This window comes from Ambystoma mexicanum, chromosome 1p, assembly GCF_040938575.1.
Source record: "Ambystoma mexicanum isolate Mex_15411 chromosome 1p, UKY_AmexF1_1, whole genome shotgun sequence".
Lineage (NCBI taxonomy): Eukaryota > Metazoa > Chordata > Amphibia > Caudata > Ambystomatidae > Ambystoma > Ambystoma mexicanum.
The window spans coordinates 1,473,400,165-1,473,416,952 of record NC_090921.1 but is presented as its reverse complement, the minus strand read 5'-3'; the positions used below and the strand labels follow the sequence as shown (position 1 = coordinate 1,473,416,952).

Genomic DNA, 16,788 nt, shown 5'->3' with positions numbered 1-16,788 from the left:
CCCGTGACCATGTATGCACAGCTGCTTCCAACAAAACAGCAATCTTGTGTTAGTAACTCTAAAGCTGTGAGTGCCAATTCTGCATCAATCTCATGCTTCTGCAGAAATATTTCCCAAAATGACAAGGAGGCCAATACGGGGACCCGTGACCTTGCCATTATTAGCACCACGCTCTAACCAAATGAGCTAAACAGCCAGCTGAGAGTTTTGTTTCTGACTCAAGCATAAGCAGGAGGCCAGTTGTAGGGGGATGTTTTCTTCCCTTGGAAAAAAAATGCCTAACTCATTCACACAGACAACCCTTATCCTCACAACAACCTAAAGAAAAACGCCATGTGATCTGAAGGAAATTCATGAATATTACAATTATCTTCAAACTGACTTGTGGCCTGCATCACATTTAAGTAGTACTGCGACAAAGAAGGTTAAATGCATCTCATTGGTCATTTCCCACAGCAGTACTGACCTGTGACCATTTATGGACTGCTGCTTCCAACAAAACAGCAAACTTGTCATAGTAAATCTAAAGCTGTGGGTGGGAATTCTGCATCAATCTAATGCTTCTGCAGACATTTTTCCCAAATTGACAAAGTGGCCAATACTGGGATCAAATTCGCTAACTTGGCGTGATTAGCACCATGCTCAGTCAGAAAAAGTATGCTTCTGACTGGAGCATAGGCGGAGGCCAGTTGCAGGGGGGAGTTTTCTTTCCTTGAAAGAAAATGCCTAACTCATTCACAAATACAACCCTTATCCTCACAACAACATTGGTTATGTCCGCAGCAGTACTGACCCATGACTATGTATGCACAGCTGCTTCCAACAAAACAGCAATCTTGTGTTAGTAACTCTAAAGCTGTGAGTGCCAATTCTGCATCAATCTCATCCTTCTGCAGAAATATTTCCCAAAATGACAAAGTGGCCAATACGGGGATGACCTTCGTGTTATTAGCACCACGCTCTAACCAACTGAGCTAACCAACCAGCTGAGAGTCATATTTCTGACTGGACCATAAGAGGGAGGCCAGTTGCAGGGGGATTTTTTCTTCCCTTGGAAAAAAAATGCCTAACTCATTCACATATAATACCCTTATCCTCACAACAACCTAAAGAAAAACTACATGTGATCTGAAGGAAATTCATGAATATGACAATTATCTTCAAACTGACTTGTAGCCTGCATCACATTTAAGTAGAACTGGGACAAAGAAGGTTAAATGCATCTCATTGGTCATTTCCCACAGCAGTACTGACCTGTGACCATTTATGGACTGCTGCTTCCAACAAAACAGCAAACTAGTCATAGTAAATCTAAAGCTGTGGGTGGGAATTCTGCATCAATCTCATGCTTCTGCAGAAATATTTCCCAAATTGACAAAGTGGCCAATACTGGGATCAAATTCGCTAACTTGGCGTGATTAGCACCATGCTCAGTCAGAAAAAGTATGCCTTCTGACTGGAGCATAGGAGGGAGGCCAGTTGCAGGGGGGAGTTTTCTTCCCTTGAAAGAAAATGCCTAACTCATTCACAAATACAACCCTTATCCTCACAACAACATTGGTTATGTCCCGCAGCAGTACTGACCCGTGACCATGTATGCACAGCTGCTTCCAACAAAACAGCAAACTTGTGTTAGTAACTCTAAAGCTGTGAGTGCCAATTCTGCATCAATCTCATGCTTCTGCAGAAATATTTCCCAAAATGACAAAGTGGCCAATACGGGGATTGAACCCATGACCTTGGCGTTATTAGCACCACGCTCTAACCAACTGAGCTAACCGGCCAGCTGAAAGTCTTTTTCCCTTGGAAAAATAATGCCTAACTCATTCACACATAAAACCCTTATCCTCACAACAACCTAAAGAAAAACTACATGTGATCTGAAGGAAATTCATGAATATGACAATTATCTTCAAACTGACTTGTAGCCTGCATCACATTTAAGTAGAACTGGGACAAAGAAGGTTAAATGCATCTCATTGGTCATTTCCCACAGCAGTACTGACCTGTGACCATTTATGGACTGCTGCTTCCAACAAAACAGCAAACTAGTCATAGTAAATCTAAAGCTGTGGGTGGGAATTCTGCATCAATCTCATGCTTCTGCAGAAATATTTCCCAAATTGACAAAGTGGCCAATACTGGGATCAAATTCGCTAACTTGGCGTGATTAGCACCATGCTCAGTCAGAAAAAGTATGCCTTCTGACTGGAGCATAGGAGGGAGGCCAGTTGCAGGGGGGAGTTTTCTTCCCTTGAAAGAAAATGCCTAACTCATTCACAAATACAACCCTTATCCTCACAACAACATTGGTTATGTCCGCAGCAGTACTGACCCGTGACTATGTATGCACAGCTGCTTCCAACAAAACAGCAATCTTGTGTTAGTAACTCTAAAGCTGTGAGTGCCAATTCTGCATCAATCTCATCCTTCTGCAGAATATTTCCCAAATTGACAAAGTGGCCAATACTGGGATCAAATTCGCTAACTTGGTGTGATTATCACCATGCTCAGTCAGAAAAAGTAAGCCTTCTGACTGGAGCATAGGAGGGAGGCCAGTTGCAGGGGGGAGTTTTCTTCCCTTGAAAGAAAATGCCTAACTCATTCACAAATACAACCCTTATCCTCACAACAACATTGGTTATGTCCGCAGCAGTACTGACCCGTGACTATGTATGCACAGCTGCTTCCAACAAAACAGCAATCTTGTGTTAGTAACTCTAAAGCTGTGAGTGCCAATTCTGCATCAATCTCATCCTTCTGCAGAAATATTTCCCAAAATGACAAAGTGGGCAATACGGGGATCGAACCCGTGACCATGGCGTTATTAGCACAACGCTCTAACCAACTGAGCTAACCGGCCAGCTGAGAGTCTTTTTCCCTTGGAAAAAAATGCCTAACTCATTCACACATAAAACCCTTATCCTCAAAACAACCTAAAGAAAAACTACATGTGATCTGAAGGAAATTCATGAATATGACAATTATCTTCAAACTGACTTGTAGCCTGCATCACATTTAAGTAGAACTGGGACAAAGAAGGTTAAATGCATCTCATTGGTCATTTCCCACAGCAGTACTGACCTGTGACCATTTATGGACTGCTGCTTCCAACAAAACAGCAAACTTGTCATAGTAAATCTAAAGCTGTGGGTGGCAATTCTGCATCAATCTCATGCTTCTGCAGAAATATTTCCCAAATTGACAAAGTGGCCAATACTGGGATCAAATTCGCTAACTTGGCGTGATTAGCACCATGCTCAGTAAGAAAAAGTATGCATTCTGACTGGAGCAAAGGAGGGAGGCCAGTTGCAGGGGGGAGTTTTCTTCCCTTGAAAGAAAATGCCTAACTCATTCACAAATACAACCCTTATCCTCACAACAACATTGGTTTTGTCCGCAGTAGTACTGACCCGTGACTATGTATGCACAGCTGCTTCCAACAAAACAGCAATCTTGTGTTAGTAACTCTAAAGCTGTGAGTGCCAATTCTGCATCAATCTCATCCTTCTGCAGAATATTTGCCAAATTGACAAAGTGGCCAATACTGGGTTCAAATTCGCTAACTTGGCGTGATTATCACCATGCTCAGTCAGAAAAAGTAAGCCTTCTGACTGGAGCATAGGAGGGAGGCCAGTTGCAGGGGGGAGTTTTCTTCCCTTGAAAGAAAATGCCTAACTCATTCACAAATACAACCATTATCCTCACAACAACATTGGTTATGTCCGCAGCAGTACTGACCCATGACTATGTATGCACAGCTGCTTCCAACAAAACAGCAATCTTGTGTTAGTAACTCTAAAGCTGTGAGTGCCAATTCTGCATCAATCTCATCCTTCTGCAGAAATATTTCCCAAAATGACAAAGTGGCCAATACGGGGATCGAACCCGTGACCTTGGTGTTATTAGCACCACGCTCTAACCAACTGAGCTAACCAGCCAGCTGAGAGGCATATTTCTGACTGGACCATAAGAGGGAGGCCAGTTGGAGGGGGATTTTTTCTTCCCTTGGAAAAAAAATGCCTAACTCATTCACATATAATACCCTTATCCTCACAACAACCTAAAGAAAAACTACATGTGATCTGAAGGAAATTCATGAATATGACAATTATCTTCAAACTGACTTGTAGCCTGCATCACATTTAAGTAGAACTGGGACAAAGAAGGTTAAATGCATCTCATTGGTCATTTCCCACAGCAGTACTGACCTGTGACCATTTATGGACTGCTGCTTCCAACAAAACAGCAAACTAGTCATAGTAAATCTAAAGCTGTGGGTGGGAATTCTGCATCAATCTCATGCTTCTGCAGAAATATTTCCCAAATTGACAAAGTGGCCAATACTGGGATCAAATTCGCTAACTTGGCGTGATTAGCACCATGCTCAGTCAGAAAAAGTATGCCTTCTGACTGGAGCATAGGAGGGAGGCCAGTTGCAGGGGGGAGTTTTCTTCCCTTGAAAGAAAATGCCTAACTCATTCACAAATACAACCCTTATCCTCACAACAACATTGGTTATGTCCCGCAGCAGTACTGACCCGTGACCATGTATGCACAGCTGCTTCCAACAAAACAGCAAACTTGTGTTAGTAACTCTAAAGCTGTGAGTGCCAATTCTGCATCAATCTCATGCTTCTGCAGAAATATTTCCCAAAATGACAAAGTGGCCAATACGGGGATCGAACCCATGACCTTGGCGTTATCAGCACCACGCTCTAACCAACTGAGCTAACCGGCCAGCTGAAAGTCTTTTTCCCTTGGAAAAAAAATGCCTAACTCATTCACACATAAAACCCTTATCCTCACAACAACCTAAAGAAAAACTAGATGTGATCTGAAGGAAATTCATGAATATGACAATTATCTTCAAACTGACTTGTAGCCTGCATCACATTTAAGTAGAACTGGGACAAAGAAGGTTAAATGAATCTCATTGGTCATTTCCCACAGCAGTACTGACCTGTGACCATTTATGGACTGCTGCTTCCAACAAAACAGCAAACTAGTCATAGTAAATCTAAAGCTGTGGGTGGGAATTCTGCATCAATCTCATGCTTCTGCAGAAATATTTCCCAAATTGACAAAGTGGCCAATACTGGGATCAAATTCGCTAACTTGGCGTGATTAGCACCATGCTCAGTCAGAAAAAGTATGCCTTCTGACTGGAGCATAGGAGGGAGGCCAGTTGCAGGGGGGAGTTTTCTTCCCTTAAAGAAAATGCCTAACTCATTCACAAATACAACCCTTATCCTCACAACAACATTGGTTATGTCCGCAGTAGTACTGACCCGTGACTATGTATGCACAGCTGCTTCCAACAAAACAGCAATCTTGTGTTAGTAACTCTAAAGCTGTGAGTGCCAATTCTGCATCAATCTCATCCTTCTGCAGAATATTTCCCAAATTGACAAAGTGGCCAATACTGGGATCAAATTCGCTAACTTGGCGTGATTATCACCATGCTCAGTCAGAAAAAGTAAGCCTTCTGACTGGAGCATAGGAGGGAGGCCAGTTGCAGGGGGGAGTTTTCTTCCCTTGAAAGAAAATGCCTAACTCATTCACAAATACAACCCTTATCCTCACCACAACATTGGTTATGTCCGCAGCAGTACTGACCCGTGACTATGTATGCACAGCTGCTTCCAACAAAACAGCAATCTTGTGTTAGTAACTCTAAAGCTGTGAGTGCCAATTCTGCATCAATCTCATCCTTCTGCAGAAATATTTCCCAAAATGACAAAGTGGCCAATACGGGGATCGAACCCGTGACCTTGGCATTATTAGCACAACGCTCTAACCAACTGAGCTAACCGGCCAGCTGAGAGTCTTTTTCCCTTGGAAAAAAATGCCTAACTCATTCACACAGACAACCCTTATCCTCACAACAACCTAAAGAAAAACTCCATGTGATCTGAAGGAAATTCATGAATATTACAATTATCTTCAAACTGACTTGTGGCCTGCATCACATTTAAGTAGTACTGCGACAAAGAAGGTTAAATGCATCTCATTGGTCATTTCCCACAGCAGTACTGACCTGTGACCATTTATGGATTGCTGCTTCCAACAAAACAGCAAACTTGTCATAGTAAATCTAAAGCTGTGGGTGGGAATTCTGCATCAATCTCATGCTTCTGCAGAAATATTTCCCAAATTGACAAAGTGGCCAATACTGGGATCAAATCCGCTAACTTGCCGTGATTAGCACCATGCTCAGTCAGAAAAAGTATGCCTTCTGACTGGAGCATAGGAGGGAGGCAAGTTGCAGGGGGGAGTTTTCTTCCCTTGAAAGAAAATGCCTAACTCATTCACAAATACAACCCTTATCCTCACAACAACATTGGTTATGTCCCGCAGCAGTACTGGCCCGTGACCATGTATGCACAGCTGCTTCCAACAAAACAGCAATCTTGTGTTAGTGACTCTAAAGCTGTGAGTGCCAATTCTGCATCAATCTCATGCTTCTGCAGAAATATTTCCCAAAATGACAAGGAGGCCAATACGGGGACTCGTGACCTTGCCATTATTAGCACCACGCTCTAACCAAATGAGCTAAACAGCCAGCTGAGAGTTTTGTTTCTGACTGAAGCATAAGCAGGAGGCCAGTTGTAGGGGGATGTTTTCTTCCCTTGGAAAAAAAATGCCTAACTCATTCACACAGACAACCCTTATCCTCACAACAACCTAAAGAAAAACTCCATGTGATCTGAAGGAAATTCATGAATATTACAATTATCTTCAAACTGACTTGTGGCCTGCATCACATTTAAGTAGTACTGCGACAAAGAAGGTTAAATGCATCTCATTGGTCATTTCCCACAGCAGTACTGACCTGTGACCATTTATGGACTGCTGCTTCCAACAAAACAGCAAACTTGTCATAGTAAATCTAAAGCTGTGGGTGGGAATTCTGCATCAATCTAATGCTTCTGCAGACATTTTTCCCAAATTGACAAAGTGGCCAATACTGGGATCAAATTCGCTAACTTGGCGTGATTAGCACCATGCTCAGTCAGAAAAAGTATGCCTTCGGACTGGAGCATAGGAGGGAGGCCAGTTGCAGGGGGATTTTTTCTAACCTTGGAAAAAAATGCCTAACTCATTCACACAGACAACCCTTATCCTCACAACAACCTAAAGAAAAACTACATGTGATCTGAAGGAAATTCATGAATATTACAATTATCTTCAAACTGACTTGTGGCCTGCATCACATTTAAGTAGAACTGGGACAAAGAAGGTTAAATGCATCTCATTGGAAGTGCCGCAGCAGTACTGACCCGTGACCATTTATGGACTGCTGCTTGAAACAAAACAGCAAACTAGTCATAGTAAATCTAAAGCTGTGGGTGGGAATTCTGCATCAATCTCATGCTTCTGCAGAAATATTTCCCAAATTGACAAAGTGGCCAATGCTGGGATCAAATTCGCTAACTTGGCGTGATTAGCACCATGCTCAGTCAGAAAAAGTATGCCTTCTGACTGGAGCATAGGAGGGAGGCCAGTTGCAGGGGGTAGTTTTCTTCCCTTGAAAGAAAATGCCTAACTCATTCACAAATACAACCCTTATCCTCACAACAACATTGGTTATGTCCCGCAGCAGTACTGACCCGTGACCATGTATGCACAGCTGCTACCAACAAAACAGCAATCTTGTGTTAGTAACTCTAAAGCTGTGAGTACCAATTCTGCATCAATCTCATGCTCCTGCAGAAATATTTCCCAAAATGACAAAGTGGCCAATACGGGGATCGAACCCGTGACCTTGGCGTTATTAGCACCTCGCTCTAACCAACTGAGCTAACCGGCCAGCTGAAGGTCTTTTTCCCTTGGAAAAAAAATGCCTAACTCATTCACACATAAAACCCTTATCCTCACAACAACCTAAAGAAAAACTACATGTGATCTGAAGGAAATTCATGAATATGACAATTATCTTCAAACTGACTTGTAGCCTGCATCACATTTAAGTAGAACTGGGACAAAGAAGGTTAAATGCATCTCATTGGTCATTTCCCACAGCAGTACTGACCTGTGACCATTTATGGACTGCTGCTTCCAACAAAACAGCAAAATAGTCATAGTAACTCTAAAGCTGTGGGTGGGAATTCTGCATCAATCTCATGCTTCTGCAGAAATATTTCCCAAATTGACAAAGTGGCCAATATTGGGATCAAATTCGCTAACTTGGCGTGATTAGCACCATGCTCAGTCAGAAAAAGTATGCCTTCTGACTGGAGCATAGGAGGGAGGCCAGTTGCAGGGGGGAGTTTTCTTCCATTGAAAGAAAATGCCTAACTCATTCACAAATACAACCCTTATCCTCACAACAACATTGGTTATGTCCGCAGTAGTACTGACCCGTGACTATGTATGCACAGCTGCTTCCAACAAAACAGCAATCTTGTGTTAGTAACTCTAAAGCTGTGAGTGCCAATTCTGCATCAATCTCATCCTTCTGCAGAAATATTTCCCAAGATGGCAAAGTGGCCAATACGGGGATCGAACCCGTGAACTTGGCATTATTAGCACCATGCTCTAACCAACTGAGCTAACCGGCCAGCTGAGAGGCATATTTCTAACTGGAGCATAAGAGGGAGGCCAGTTGCAGGGGGATTTTTTCTTCCCTTGGAAAAAAAATGCCTAACTCATTCACACATAAAACCCTTATCCTCACAACAACCTTAAGAAAAACTACATGTGATCTGAAGGAAATTCATGAATATGACAATTATCTTCAAACTGACTTGTAGCCTGCATCACATTTAAGTAGAACTGGGACAAAGAAGGTTAAATGCATCTCATTGGTCATTTCCCACAGCAGTATTGACCTGTGACCATTTATGGACTGCTGCTTCCAACAAAACAGCAAACTAGTCATAGTAAATCTAAAGCTGTGGGAGGGAATTCTGCATGAATCTAATGCTTCTGCAGACATTTTTCCCAAATTGACAAAGTGGCCAATACTGGGATCAAATTCGCTAACTTGGCGTGATTAGCCCCATGCTCAGTCAGAAAATGTATGCCTTCTGACTGGAGCATAGGAGGGAGGCCAGTTGCAGGGGGGAGCTTTCTTCCCTTGAAAGAAAATGCCTAACTCATTCACAAATACAACCCTTATCCTCACAACAACATTGGTTATGTCCCGCAGCAGTACTGACCTGTGACCATGTATGCACAGCTGCTTCCAACAAAACAGCAAACTTGTCATAGTAAATCTCAAGCTGTGGGTGGGAATTCTGCATCAATCTAATGCTTCTGCAGACATTTTTTTCCCAAATTGACAAAGTGGCCAATACAGGGATCAAATACGCTAACTTGGCGTTATTAGGACCATGCTCAGACAGAAAAAGTACGTCTTCTGACTGGAGCATAGGAGGGAGGCCAGTTGCTGGGGGGAGTTTTCTTCCCTTGAAAGAAAATGCCTAACTCATTCACAAATACAACCCTTATCCTCACAACAACATTGGTTATGTCCGCAGCAGTACTGACCCATGACTATGTATGCACAGCTGCTTCCAACAAAACAGCAATCTTGTGTTAGTAACTCTAAAGCTGTGAGTGCCAATTCTGCATCAATCTCATCCTTCTGCAGAAATATTTCCCAAAATGACAAAGTGGCCAATACGGGGATCGTGTGACCTTGGCGTTATTAGCACCACGCTCTAACCAACTGAGCTAACCGGCCAGCTGAGAGGCATATGTCTGACTGGACCATAAGAGGGAGGCCAGTTGCAGGGGGATTTTTTCTTCCCTTGGAAAAAAAATGCCTAACTCATTCACACATAAAACCCTTATCCTCACAACAACCTAAAGAAATACTACATGTGATCTGAAGGAAATTCATGAATATGACAATTATCTTCAAACTGACTTGTAGCCTGCATCACATTTAAGTAGAACTGGGACAAAGAAGGTTAAATGCATCTCATTGGAAGTCCCGCAGCAGTACTGACCCGTGACCATTTATGGACTGCTGCTTGAAACAAAACAGCAAACTAGTCATAGTAAATCTAAAGTTGTGGGTGGGAATTCTGCATCAATCTCATGCTTCTGCAGAAATATTTCCCAAATTGACAAAGTGGCCAATACTGGGATCAAATTCGCTAACTTGGCGTGATTAGCACCATGCTCAGTCAGAAAAAGTATGCCTTCTGACTGGAGCATAGGAGGGAGGCCAGTTGCAGGGGGGAGTTTTCTTCCCTTAAAGAAAACGCCTAACTCATTCACAAATACAACCCTTATCCTCACAACAACATTGGTTATGTCCCACAGCAGTACTGACCCGTGACCATGTATGCACAGCTGCTTCCAACAAAACAGCAATCTTGTGTTAGTAACTCTAAAGTTGTGAGTTCCAATTCTGCATCAATCTCATGCTTCTGCAGAAATATTTCCCAAAATGACAAGGAGGCCAATACAGGGACCCGTGACCTTGGCATTAATAGCACCACGCTCTAACCAACTGAGCTAAACAGCCAGCTGAGAGTTTTGTTTCTTACTCAAGCATAAGCAGGAGGCCAGTTGTAGGGGGATGTTTTCTTCCCTTGGAAAAAATGCCTAACTCATTCACACATACAACCCTTATCCTCACAACAACCTAAAGAAAAACTCCATGTGATCTGAAGGAAATTCATGAATATTACAATTATCTTCAAACTGACTTGTAGCCTGCATCACATTTAAGTAGAACTGGGACAAAGAAGGTTAAATGCATCTCATTGGTCATTTCCCACAGCAGTACTGACCTGTGACCATTTATGGACAGCTGCTTCCAACAAAACAGCAAACTTTTCATAGTAAATCTAAAGCTGTGGGCGGGAATTCTGCATCAATCTAATGCTTCTGCAGACATTTTTCCCAAATTGACAAAGTGGCCAATACAGGGATCAAATACGCTAACTTGGCGTTATTAGCACCATGCTCAGTCAGAAAAAGTACGTCTTCTGACTGGAGCATAGGAGGGAGGCCAGTTGCAGGGGGGAGTTTTCTTCCCTTGAAAGAAAATGCCTAACTCATTCACAAATACAACCCTTATCCTCACAACAACATTGGTTATGTCCCGCAGCAGTACTGACCCGTGACCATGTATGCACAGCTGCTTGAAACAAAACAGCAAACTAGTCATAGTAAATCTAAAGTTGTGGGTGGGAATTCTGCCTCAATCTCATGCTTCTGCAGAAATATTTCCCAAATTGACAAAGTGGCCAATACTGGGATCAAATTCACTAACTTGGCGTGATTAGCACCATGCTCAGTCAGAAAAAGTATGCCTTTTGACTGGAGCATAGGAGGGAGGCCAGTTGCAGGGGGGAGTTTTCTTCCCTTAAAGAAAATGCCTAACTCATTCACAAATACAACCCTTATCCTCACAACAACATTGGTTATGTCCCACAGCAGTACTGACCCGTGACCATGTATGCACAGCTGCTTCCAACAAAACAGCAATCTTGTGTTAGTAACTCTAAAGTTGTGAGTTCCAATTCTGCATCAATCTCATGCTTCTGCAGAAATATTTCCCAAAATGACAAGGAGGCCAATACAGGGACCCATGACCTTGGCATTATTAGCACCACGCTCTAACCAACTGAGCTAAACAGCCAGCTGAGTGTTTTGTTTCTGACTCAAGCATAAGCAGGAGGCCAGTTGTAGGGGGATTTTTTCTTCCCTTGGAAAAAAATGCCTAACCCATTCACACATACAACCCTTATCCTCACAACAACCTAAAGAAAAACTCCATGTGATCTGAAGGAAATTCATGAATATTACAATTATCTTCAAACTGACTTGTGGCCTGCGTCAAATTTAAGTAGTACTGCGACAAAGAAGGTTAAATGCATCTCATTGGTCATTTCGCACAGCAGTACTGACCTGTAACCATTTATGGACTGCTGCTTGAAACAAAACAGCAAACTTTTCATAGTAAATCTAAAGCTGTGGGCGGGAATTCTGCATCAATCTAATGCTTCTGCAGACATTTTTCCCAAATTGACAAAGTGGCCAATACAGGGATCAAATACGCTAACTTGGCGTTATTAGCACCATGCTCAGTCAGAAAAAGTACGTCTTCTGACTGGAGCATAGGAGGGAGGCCAGTTGCAGGGGGGAGTTTTCTTCCCTTGAAAGAAAATGCCTAACTCATTCACAAATACAACCCTTATCCTCACAACAACATTGGTTATGTCCCGCAGCAGTACTGACCCGTGACCATGTATGCACAGCTGCTTCCAACAAAACAGCAATCTTGTGTTAGTAACTCTAAAGCTGTGAGTGCCAATTCTGCATCAATCTCATGCTTCTGCAGAAATATTTCCCAAAATGACAAAGTGGCCAATACGGGGATCGAACCCATGACCTAGGCGTTATTAGCACCATGCTCTAACCAACTGAGCTAACCGCCGAATTTCTGACTGGAGCATAAGAGGGAGGCCAGGTGCAGGGGGATTTTTTCTTCCCTTGGAAAAAAGATGCCTAACTCATTCACACATACAACCCTTATCCTCACAACAACCTAAAGAAAAACTACATGTGATCTGAAGGAAATTCATGAATATTACAATTATCTTCAAACTGATTTGTGGCCTGCATCACATTTAAGTAGGACTGGGACAAAGAAGGTTAAATGCATCTCATTGGAAGTCCCGCAGCAGTACTGACCCGTGACCATTTATGGACTGCTGCTTGAAACAAAACAGCAAACTAGTCATAGTAAATCTAAAGTTGTGGGTGGGAATTCTGCATCAATCTCATGCTTCTGCAGAAATATTTCCCAAATTGACAAAGTGGCCTATACTGGGATCAAATTCGCTAACTTGGCGTGATTAGCACCATGCTCAGTCAGAAAAAGTATGCCTTCTGACTGGAGCATAGGAGGGAGGCCAGTTGCAGGGGGGAGTTTTCTTCCCTTAAAGAAAATGCCTAACTCATTCACAAATACAACCCTTATCCTCACAACAACATTGGTTATGTCCCGCAGCAGTACTCACCCGTGACCATGTATGCACAGCTGCTTCCAACAAAACAGCAATCTTGTGTTAGTAACTCTAAAGCTGTGAGTGCCAATTCTGCATCAATCTCATGCTTCTGCAGAAATATTTCCCAAAATGACAAAGTGCCCAATACGGGGATCAAACCCGTGACCTTGGCTTTATTAGCACCATGCTCTAACCAACTGAGCTAACCGGCCAGCAGAGAGTCGCATTTCTGACTGGAGCATGAGAGGGAGGCCAGTTGGATGGGGCTTTTTTCTTCCCTTGGAAAAAAAATGCCTAACTCATTCACACATACAACCCTTATCCTCACAACAACCTAAAGAAATACTACATGTGATCTGAAGGAAATTCATGAATATGACAATTATCTTCAAACTGACTTGTAGCCTGCATCACATTTAAGTAGAACTGGGACAAAGAAGGTTAAATGCATCTCATTGGAAGTCCCGCAGCAGTACTGACCCGTGACCATTTATGGACTGCTGCTTGAAACAAAACAGCAAACTAGTCATAGTAAATCTAAAGCTGTGGGTGGGAATTCTGCATCAATCTCATGCTTCTGCAGAAATATTTCCCAAATTGACAAAGTGGCCAATACTGGGATCAAATTCGCTAACTTGGCGTGATTAGCACCATGCTCAGTCAGAAAAAGTATGCCTTCTGACTGAAGCATAGGAGGGAGGCCAGTTGCAGGGCGGAGTTTTCTTGCCTTGAAAGAAAATGCCTAACTCATTCACAAATACAACCCTTATCCTCACAACAACATTGGTTATGTCCCGCAGCAGTACTGACCCGTGACCATGTATGCACAGCTGCTTCCAACAAAACAGCAATCTTGTGTTAGTAACTCTAAAGCTGTGAGTGCCAATTCTGCATCAATCTCATGCTTCTGCAGAAATATTTCCCAAAATGACAAAGTGGCCAATACAGGGATCGAACCCGTGACCTTGGCGTTATTAGCACCATGCTCTAACCAACTGACCTAACCGGCCAGCTGAGAGTCGCATTTCTGACTGGAGCATAAGAGGGAGGCCAGTTGCATGGGGATTTCTTCTTCCCTTGGAAAGAAAATGCCTAACTCATTCACACATACAACCCTTATCCTCACAACAACCTAAAGAAAAACTACATGTGATCTAAAGGAAATTCATGAATATTACAAATATCTTCAAACTGACTTGTGGCCTGCATCACATTTAAGTAGAACTGGGACAAAGAAGGTTAAATGGATCTCATTGGAAGTCCCGCAGCAGTACCGACCCATGACCATTTATGGACTGCTGCTTGAAACAAAACAGCAAACTAGTCATAGTAAATCTAAAGCTGTGGGTGGGAATTCTGCATCAATCTCATGCTTCTGCAGAAATATTTCCCAAATTGACAAAGTGGCCAATACTGGGATCAAATTCGCTAACTTGGCGTTATTAGCACCATGCTCAGTCAGAAAAAGTACGTCTTCTGACTGGAGCATAGGAGGGAGGCCAGTTGCGGGGGGGAGTTTTCTTCCCTTGAAAGAAAATGCCTAACTCATTCACAAATACAACCCTTATCCTCACAACAACATTGGTTATGTCCCGCAGCAGTACTGACCCGTGACCATGTATGCACAGCTGCTTCCAACAAAACAGCAATCTTGTGTTAGTAACTCTAAAGCTGTGAGTGCCAATTCTGCATCAATCTCATGCTTCTGCAGAAATATTTCCCAAAATGACAAAGTGGCCAATACGGGAATCGAACCCATGACCTTGGCGTTATTAGCACCCTGCTTTAACCAACTGAGCTAACCGGCCAGCAGGGAGACATATTTCTGACTTGAGCATAAGAGGGAGGCCAGTTGCAGGGGGGTGTTTTCTTCCCTTGGAAAAAAAATGCCTAACTCATTCACACATACAACCCTTATCCTCACAACAACCTAAAGAAAAACTACATGTGATCTGAAGGAAATTCATGAATATTACAATTATCTTCAAACTGACTTGTGGCCTGCATCACATTTAAGTAGAACTGGGACAAAGAAGGTTAAATGCATCTCATTGGAAATCCCGCAGCAGTTTTGACCCGTGACCATTTATGGACTGCTGCTTGAAACAAAACAGCAAACTAGTCATAGTAAATCTAAAGCTGTGGGTGGGAATTCTGCATCAATGTCATGCTTCTGCAGAAATATTTCCCAAATTGACAAAGTGGCCAATACTGGGATCAAATTTGCTAACTTGGCGTTATTAGCACCATGCTCAGTCAGAAAAAGTACGTCTTCTGACTGGAGCATAGGAGGGAGGCCAGTTGCGGGGGGGAGTTTTCTTCCCTTGAAAGAAAATGCCTAACTCATTCACAAATACAACCCTTATCCTCACAACAACATTGGTTATGTCCCACAGCAGTACTGACCCGTGACCATGTATGCACAGCTGCTTCCAACAAAACAGCAATCTTGTGTTAGTAACTCTAAAGTTGTGAGTTCCAATTCTGCATCAATCTCATGCTTCTGCAGAAATATTTCCCAAAATGACAAGGAGGCCAATATAGGGACCCGTGACCTTGGCATTATTAGCACCACGCTCTAACCAACTGAGCGTTTTGTTTCTGACTCAAGCATAAGCAGGAGGCCAGTTGTAGGGGGATGTTTTCTTCCCTTGGGAAAAAATGCCTAACTCATTCACACATACAACCCTTATCCTCACAACAACCTAAAGAAAAACTCCATGTGATCTGAAGGAAATTCATGAATATTACAATTATCTTCAAACTGACTTGTGGCCTGCGTCAAATTTAAGTAGTACTGCGACAAAGAAGGTTAAATGCATCTCATTGGTCATTTCGCACAGCAGTACTGACCTGTGACCATTTATGGACTGCTGCTTCCAACAAAACAGCAAACTTGTCATAGTAAATCTAAAGCTGTGGGCGGGAATTCTGCATCAATCTAATGCTTCTGCAGACATTTTTCCCAAATTGACAAAGTGGCCAATACAGGGATCAAATACGCTAACTTGGCGTTATTAGCACCATGCTAAGTCAGAAAAAGTACGTCTTCTGACTGGAGCATAGGAGGGAGGCCAGTTGCAGGGGGGAGTTTTCTTCCCTTGAAAGAAAATGCCTAACTCATTCACAAATACAACCCTTATCCTCACAACAACATTGGTTATGTCCCGCAGCAGTACTGACCCGTGACCATGTATGCACAGCTGCTTCCAACAAAACAGCAATCTTGTGTTAGTAACTCTAAAGCTGTGAGTGCCAATTCTGCATCAATCTCATGCTTCTGCAGAAATATTTCCCAAAATGACAAAGTGGCCAATACGGGGATCGAACCCATGACCTTGGGGTTATTAGCACCATGCTCTAACCAACTGAGCTAACCGGCCAGCTGAGAGCCGCATTTCTGACTGGAGCATAAGAGGGAGGCCAGGTGCATGGGGATTTTTTCTTCCCTTGGAAAAAAAATGCCTAACTCATTCATACATACAACCCTTATCCTCACAACAACCTAAAGAAAAACTACATGTGATCTAAAGGAAATTCATGAATATTACAATTATCTTCAAACTGACTTGTGGCCTGCATCACATTTAAGTAGGACTGGGACAAAGAAGGTTAAATGCATCTCATTGGAAGTCCCGCAGCAGTACTGACCCGTGACCATTTATGGACTGCTGCTTGAAACAAACCAGCAAACTAGTCATAGTAAATCTAAAGTTGTGGGTGGGAATTCTGCATCAATCTCATGCTTCTGCAGAAATATTTCCCAAATTGACAAAGTGGCCAATACTGGGATCAAATTCGCTAACTTGGC

At 42.7% G+C, this 16,788-nt stretch overlaps 7 non-coding genes across 7 annotated transcripts; all 7 read right to left on the bottom strand.

The window, feature by feature from the left end:
• Positions 1-1,710: 1,710 nt before the first annotated feature.
• TRNAI-AAU (transfer RNA isoleucine (anticodon AAU)) lies at positions 1,711-1,784 on the bottom strand. Its single transcript has one exon. It is a non-coding gene; the product is annotated as a tRNA-Ile (tRNA).
• Positions 1,785-3,867: 2,083 nt separating this feature from the next.
• TRNAI-AAU (transfer RNA isoleucine (anticodon AAU)) lies at positions 3,868-3,941 on the bottom strand. The gene has a single exon. It is a non-coding gene; the product is annotated as a tRNA-Ile (tRNA).
• A 726-nt stretch (positions 3,942-4,667) lies between these two features.
• On the bottom strand, positions 4,668-4,741 carry TRNAI-GAU (transfer RNA isoleucine (anticodon GAU)). The gene has a single exon. It is a non-coding gene; the product is annotated as a tRNA-Ile (tRNA).
• Positions 4,742-5,745: 1,004 nt separating this feature from the next.
• TRNAI-AAU (transfer RNA isoleucine (anticodon AAU)) lies at positions 5,746-5,819 on the bottom strand. The gene has a single exon. It is a non-coding gene; the product is annotated as a tRNA-Ile (tRNA).
• Positions 5,820-7,739: 1,920 nt separating this feature from the next.
• Positions 7,740-7,813, bottom strand: TRNAI-AAU (transfer RNA isoleucine (anticodon AAU)). Its single transcript has one exon. It is a non-coding gene; the product is annotated as a tRNA-Ile (tRNA).
• Positions 7,814-8,490: 677 nt separating this feature from the next.
• On the bottom strand, positions 8,491-8,564 carry TRNAI-AAU (transfer RNA isoleucine (anticodon AAU)). The gene has a single exon. It is a non-coding gene; the product is annotated as a tRNA-Ile (tRNA).
• A 7,722-nt stretch (positions 8,565-16,286) lies between these two features.
• TRNAI-AAU (transfer RNA isoleucine (anticodon AAU)) lies at positions 16,287-16,360 on the bottom strand. The gene has a single exon. It is a non-coding gene; the product is annotated as a tRNA-Ile (tRNA).
• Between the last annotated feature and the right edge of the window lie 428 nt (positions 16,361-16,788).